Source organism: Abrus precatorius, unplaced genomic scaffold (genome assembly GCF_003935025.1).
Source record: "Abrus precatorius isolate BTA unplaced genomic scaffold, Abrus_2018 Scaffold3, whole genome shotgun sequence".
NCBI classification, from domain to species: Eukaryota; Viridiplantae; Streptophyta; class Magnoliopsida; order Fabales; family Fabaceae; genus Abrus; species Abrus precatorius.
This window is the reverse complement of record NW_020874373.1, coordinates 23,371,402-23,379,181: the sequence shown is the minus strand read 5'-3', so window position 1 is coordinate 23,379,181 and position 7,780 is coordinate 23,371,402. Positions and strand designations below refer to the sequence as shown.

At 33.1% G+C, this 7,780-nt stretch overlaps 1 non-coding gene across 1 annotated transcript; it reads right to left on the bottom strand.

Annotated features, from left to right (window-relative positions):
* Window positions 1-5,329: 5,329 nt before the first annotated feature.
* On the bottom strand, window positions 5,330-5,436 carry LOC113864139. Its single transcript, XR_003504742.1, has one exon. It is a non-coding gene; the product is annotated as a small nucleolar RNA R71 (small nucleolar RNA).
* Window positions 5,437-7,780: the final 2,344 nt, after the last annotated feature.

Below are 7,780 nucleotides of genomic sequence, written 5' to 3'. Positions count from 1 at the left end.
TAACAAAATTACCAACACATTCATTTACGCCCTTATCCACTCCCTCAACACTATGAAAATCAAGATATAAACCAAAGATATATCGTAAATTGTCACCATCTCAAAAGAAGTAATTTTGACTAGCAAGTATACTAGTGTTATTGTAACAAGTTATAAAATTTTTAGAACTATGTTTGAGTCCCAAATATCATCCTTAGGGAATAGAATTCTCAAATATCACTTCACAAGTCTACAATTATTTGAGTCTAACGAAATTCAATTGAAGTTTGGAAGCAAAAGCAACAAATATTAAACTCAGAAAATAGAACAAAACAAAGATCATGAAAATGTGTATTTACCAGATTTAGAAAACATAGTTAAGGACTTGTTTCACCAAAACTCCAGTGTTGATTCAATAAAGTTCTGAACTTACAAGTATTTAGATGGAATGACAATCAGTTTCACAATATATTAATCAAAGGTTAATGCCTTAACTCAATGAATCTAACATTTAATTTAATTGTTCTAATTCCTTAGATCTGGTTCAATTAAATGTTGCATTAAGCATTATAAACCAAAAGATTGCAAGATAAAGATGTCTTATCCCTAAGAAATCAATAATCTTGGTAATTGATTCAGATCTGAGAAAAAAGTTCAACTTCCATTGTTAAAAGTTCCTCTGTAATTAGTTAATCAAATTTCCATTCAACAACTACTTGAAAAGCAGAATCAATTACTCAATCCAATCCAGCATTCAAAGTTCAAGTCCAAAATCAATTCAACAGTTTCAATCCAGATCCACAATCCCTAACTACAAAGAGTTTAAGCAACCATTACAAAATGAAAAGAGAAAGAAAGAGAAGAAGAAGATGAACGAAGAAGCATCTTCTAGCCAATCTTCAATCTGATTCCTCAAGATTTGAAGCTTGGTATTCGTCCCCAATCTCTCGCTCAGACTCTCTCAACACCAGAAAACAAATGGAAAATAAAAATGAACAAAAGATCCCAACAGATCTGAGCTAATTCATATTTATAGAATTCCTACCTTTCTAGCGTGGTCACTATTTTTCACTATAGTAGCCACGCAGAGGCCTTTCTTATAATCTTCAGGACTAGAACAATCACTATTCTTCATAAAAGTAGCAACGCAGAGGTTCAAGGTTTGAGTATTGTTCACTTTCGTGAACAATAGGAGACAAATGCAGCTTGCAGTGATGGAAGGCTCTTTGGAATGATCACTTTTGTTCACAAAAGTGATAATACGTATCTTGCTTTGATAAAAGCTTCTCTGGAATGGTCACTATCATTAGTGATAGTGATAACGCACAAGTCATCCTTTAATATTAGGCTCTAGAACAATTACTTTTGTGAACAAAAGTGATAACGCCCAACTCTTGCTTCATCAGACCTTGTTCCTTGATTCCAATTTTTGCTACTTTTCTTCTATCTTTCTCTTGATCTTCTAGCCTTATGAATTTAGCTCAGAATTTCCTACAAAAATATGATTGATTCATTAATTTCTGCATAGAAAATTCATAAAATCTAAACAACTATGTATTTAGAAAAGACTTTGAACTTTCTATTATTTTTATGAGTTTTTTAGCTTTTTCTAACATGTTTTCTTTATCAAATGTATTAAAACTAAGATAAAATACTGGTAAAATATGGATTTATCACCACTCCAAACTAGAATTTTTGCTTGTCCTCAAGCAAATCAAAACATATCAAGGGCATGAATTTGTTCATCAATTGATATCCATAATGAAAAACTTTATACATATCAGAAAAATTCAGATTTTCAAAATTCATTCCACTTCAATCCATTCTGAATATTTTCTTACTAAGTTATTCACCAATTATTCATCATGACAATCACACTTGAATCATCTTTTTGCTGCAAAATCTCATACATTTCAGTCAAGCAAATCATCAAAGCTACATGCAAAACAAAATTGAGGAATATCATCACAACTCAGAAAAAGTGTTTTTCTCTAACTTAATCAGTGTTTAGTTTTGTGTTTGCTCTCATCATCACCAAATTCATCAAACTTTGCCATAGGCTTGCCTATATTCTTGACTTTCTTTGCAAATTTACAATTAATCACAGATCAAGAGGACTTTTTCAGGTAATATTGAGGCTTAAGGACAGGTGTAAGTTCAATGAATTAAAGAAAGCAATGCAACTGATTCCAAACAAAAAAAGATGCAATTTAAGTAGATAAGCTCTAAACTTAGCATAGTACTGCATCATCTGTTTCTATTATGCATCAAACATAATCAAATCAAAACACTTTCAATTCTGCAGAATGATTCACCAGTTTTTGTTTTGCTTTTGATTTGCTACTTTTCTTTTTATTCCTTTCTTTTTTCATTAACTTTTCTATTTGCAACTTTTTGTTTCCTTTTTATAATTTTATTTATTTTCTTTTATGACTTTTCTAACTTTGTTATTTTCTTTCCATTCTCCACCCCAAACATAGAACATTGCTTATCCTTAAGTAATGCAATAGAAACTTGATACCACCCCAAACTTAGTTTTAAAACTTATTTTTGACTAAACTCAATTTGCCTTTTTCCAATTAGATAGGTGACATGGTTTTTCCAGAAAAGCTTATATTGAGGTTGATCAAAGAAAGGCTATCAGCTCAAAGGGGTTAAACTAAGATATGTAAGAAGGAAAGGAAGTTTATTTGGCAAACTAGGTGTAATTGAACAATGGCCTCCATCCTTTATCTGATTACTGATAAATCCACATCTTACCATAATTTTTAGTATAATTTTGTTAATAAATAAATAGTAAAGTGCTAAGTAAACTTGAAAATATCATAAAAATTGCATTAATATTCATAATTGTGTAAATAGTTTTGATTTTTAGATTTTTAGTCCAATTCTGAACAATTTGACTTAAAAGTGACTTAATCCTTGTGCAGAAGCTTGAGCTAAGAATTTGAGTTGAAGATTGAAGTGAAGAAAGAAGAGGAATTGAGCTTAAAACATGAAGAATCAAGTGTTATATGAAGGGCGTAATCACTCTGAGTACATAGAGTGAACACTTTGAAGAAGAAAATTCATGAAGATCAAGAAAGTAGCTATTTCAAGTGTTCAAAGTAGCTATGCAATTGAGCGCGTAGCCACTTCAAGTGCCCAGAGTAGCTATGCAGTGCGCATAGCCTCTTCAAGCGTTCAGAGTAGCTATGCCCAAGGGTAATTCAGAATTGCACAGTGCGTGTAGCTACTTTAAGTGATCAGAGTAGCTACGCAATTGAGCGTATAGCTACTTGAAGTGACCAGAGTAGCTACGCAGAGCACGTAGCCACTTCAAGTGCTCAGAGTAGCTACGCGTGAGGATCTTAATAACATAATTTTAAATATCACTTCTAAGTGTCAACATTGGATGATTTGAGTTCTGAAATCAGTTTTAGAAGCTTCTAGAAGACCTTTGATGCTAGAATTCTCAGAGATTAACATGTAGAAAGGAAAAAGGCGGGAAAAACCTTATAAATAGAAGTTAGAGGTTCAGAAAAAAGGGACTTTTGGTTCATTTTTGTATTTTTCACTTTCTAACTGTTTTAACTTCCAAGGGAAGTCAGAGAGAGAGATTGGGAGCGACTTTCAAGCTTCATTTCTAGAGGAATCAGAGTGAAGATTGGGTCTTGGAAGATTTTCTTCTGCTTCTTGTCCTCTTCTTTTCTTACTTCTCCTTCTTCCATTGTAATGTTGTTCTAAACCTTTTTGGTTAGGGATCTATGGATCCAGATTTGATATGTGATGTAATTGTGGATTGAATCTTGAGATTTTAATTGAATTGAGTATGTGATTCTGTTCTTAATGCAGTTATGAACTAATCCTTCATTTAATTGAATTTAGAGGAATTTTCATCAATGGAAATTGAGTTTATTTCTGATATCTGAATCATATGCCTAGATTATTGAGATCTTAGGAATAAGTATCATGATCTAGTAATCCTATAATTTCCATAACTTAATGCAGTATTTGATTAGATTTCACCTAAGGGATTAGGGAGGTTTAATTAGGTATTAGGATCAATGAGGCAAGGAATTGTCCTTTGGTTAAAAAAGTGAAATTGATTATCAATCAATTAAAATTCTCAAGAGTTTAGAACATGATTACATTGCAATTGAAAATTTGGTGAAGTGATTCCTAACTATTTTCCATATAGCATTCTTAATACAAAATTCGTATTCTATTTTTACAGCAAGTTTATTACCTTTTATTGTCTTTATTTCTTACTTTCACATGTTACAAACCCCTCAAATGAATTGTTTTACTCAACTAATTATTAAATTGTGAAGTGGTAATTGAAATAAGATCCTTGTGGTTGATACTTGGGGCTCATATTGAATTCTAAATTTTATTACTTGCTACAACTACCTAGTACACTTGCTAGTTAGTTCTCCAATTTTTGTGTAACAAGTTTTTGGTGTCATTGCCAGGGATCTTTATTTTCAATATCATTAGTAGCAAAGGGACAACTAGATTGAGCTATTTGTTCTCTGTTTTCTTTTTGAAAATTTTATTTTTATACATTGAATTTCGTATTACATTTTTTGCTAGTTTTCCTGTACACCTTTGCTGTCTAGTTTTGTATAATTTTTGTGCCACTGTATTTTGTGTAGATTACATGTTTAGATGTTATATTTCTTTCTTAATTCTTCATAGGATATTTTGCTAGTAAATTTTCTGCACTATATTGTTCTGTATTTTCATCATTTTCTTTTAGTGTTTCGCTGTGTTCAGTTTTTCTAGTGATATATGCGTGGAAAAAATAAAAACGAGACTGCTCTTGTATTTGATCCGGACATAGACAAAACATTGAGGAGGCTGAGAAACGAATTAAGAGCAGAAAATTCAGTAAGGAAAAAGCAAGAAGTGGAATCTACACCTTCTACTCCTAAATCGGAAGAACTTCAAATTCCTTCTCCTACACCACCAACACCTCAAGAGATAATGACTAAACAGAACATGATGAGAACTTTAGGGGATTATGCAGTGCCTAACATGCATGGATACAACTCCTTTATAGTCAGACCTACCATACAAGCCAACCATTTTGAAATAAAACCTACTTTACTTTATTTAGTTCAGTAAGATCAATTTGCTGGTTCAATTTCGGATGATCCTAACTTACATATCTCAAACTTTTTGTAGCTTTGTGATACAATAAGGATGAATGGAGTTAGCGAGGATGCAATTAGATTGAGACTATTTCCATTTTCATTGAAATAAAGCTAAATGTTGGCTGCAAGTTCAACCATAAGGAAGCATGACCACTTGGGCAGACCTTGTTAATAAATTTCTTACCAAGTATTTTACACCATCTAAAGCTGCCAAACAAAGAGGAGAAATTACATCATTCATGCAACAAGAAGGGGAATCTTTATATGAAGCTTAGGAGAGGTATAAAGAATTATTGAGGAAATGTCCACACCATTGCATACCGGAATGGATGCAGCTGGAAACTTTTTATAATAGAATGAGTCCAGCCACTAGAACCATGATTAATGTAGCTGCAGGAGGATCATTAAATACTAAGTCATTGGAAGAAGCTTAACAAATTATAGAGATGATGGCTTCATCTATGCATCAAAATTCTAATTCTAGACACTCTATAAGGAGTGGAGGATATGAAGCCAAAAATTCTTGAGACTTTTCTTGCACAAAACCAGCTGCAAAGTCAAATGTTTTCAGAACAAATTGCTACACTAACTCAACAAATAAGCAATTTATAGGCTGCTCCAATTCAAAATACTCAACTTACTTGTGATTTTTGTTGAGGAAATCATGCTAATGGAGCATATGATGCATCTACAAATGAACCTCAAGAGCAAATTAATTATATAGGAAATTTTCAGAGAAAACAACCCTCATTTCCACTTGGTTTTCAGTACCCTAATAGCAGAAATCAATAGTACTCTAATTGGAATACTCAATATTCTGCTGCAAAGAATTTTAATTCTGCTTTACCTTTTTCTGGTGCAGGTCCAGCAGTACAACAATCCTATTTTCAAGGGAATCCAGCCACTCAACCTCAAAGGAATAAAAAATTCTCCAAGCCTATGAGTGAAAGGTTGAATGAGATAGAGGAAACCATGCTGCAATTTATGAAAGTAACCCAAACAAGCTTTAAGAATCAAGAATCTTCCATAAAGAAGCTTGAAACTCAAATTAGACAGCTGACTGAACAATTATCCAGCAGAGAAGAGGGGAGATTTCCTAGCAATACAATTGTTAATCCAAAAGAATAATGTCAAGCTGTAATGACTAGGAGTGGAGCTATTGTGGGGAGTCCTAAACCTACCAAAAAAAGAGGAAATAATCCTGCTGCAGAGGAGAAACTAAAATCTGATCTAGATGAAGGAAATTTTACCTTGCTGAAAAGAGAAAATTCAGAAGAAGAGAGTTCTCCAAGGGCTGTAAGGAAGACAAAGAGGCAAATACTTGAGGAAGCTAATCAACCTATTGATGAGGAGAAATACAAGAGACTTTCTTACCCTCAAAGAATGCCCAATCCAAAACAAGAAAAACAATTTGAGAGGTTTCTAGATGTCTTCAAGAAACTTCAAATAAATATTCCTTTTGCTGAAGCACTTGAGCAAATGCCTTCCTATGCTAAATTCATAAAGGAGTTGTTATCTAAGAAAAGAAAGCTTGAGAATGATAAAATAGTCCCTTTGACTGAAGAATGCAGTGCTATTTTACAAAGGAAGCTCCCCCAAAAATTAAAGGATCCAAGTTCTTTTAGCATTCCATGTTTTATTGGAAATTGCACCGTGGGGAAAGCTTTATGTGATCTTGGGGCCAACATTAATCTCATGCCTCCTGCTATTATGAAGAGACTTGGAATAGAAGAAGTCAAGCCTACTAGCATAACCTTACAACTTGCGGACATATCTTATACATATCCCTATGGTGTTGTAGAGGATTTGCTAGTTAAGATTGACAAATTTATTTTTCCTGCAGACTTTGTAATTTTGGACATGGAAGTGGATGCCGACATTCCTTTAATTTTGGGCAGACCATTCTTAGCTACAAGGAGAGCTTTAATTGATGTTCGAAAGGGAGAACTTATGTTGAGAGTGCAGGATGAAAAGGTTATTTTTAATGTATTTGAGGCACTCAAACATCCTAATGATGATGTTAGTTGTATGAGGGTTGATATTCTAGATTCTATTACTTTCCCTCATTTTATTGATAATGCTGATGAAATCTCATTGTTAAAGAAAACAATAGTGCAGGGAATCATTCTGCTGCTGTAAAAAAAGAAAAACAATTGAGAGAATATGTGTAGCAGCTGGACACCTTGCCAATTATTCCTTTTTCGGAAAATCCAGCAAAGGAAGAACAAAAAAATGAAATAAAGGAACAAAAGACTGAGAAACTAGAGCTGAAACAATTACCTTCTCACTTGAGATACTCTTTCTTAGACCAAGAACATGAAAATTCAGTGATTATTAGCAATGATCTCAAGGGAGAAGAAGAAGAGAATTTTAAGATCCCATAAATCTGCAATTGATTGGCATATTTCAGATTTAAAGAGGATCAATTCAGCTTTTTGCAAGCATAGAATTATGTTTGAAGAGCATTTTAAACTGGTAGTATAGCCACAAAAAAGACTAAATCTAGTTGTGAAAGAAGTAGTGAGAAAAGAAGTAAGGAAGCTGCTGGATGCAGAGATTATTTACCCAATTTCTGACAGCCAATGGGTTAGTTCAGTCCAAGTTGTCCCAAAAAAGGGAGGGATGACAGTTGTGCCTAATGAAAAGAATGAAATAATTCCTAC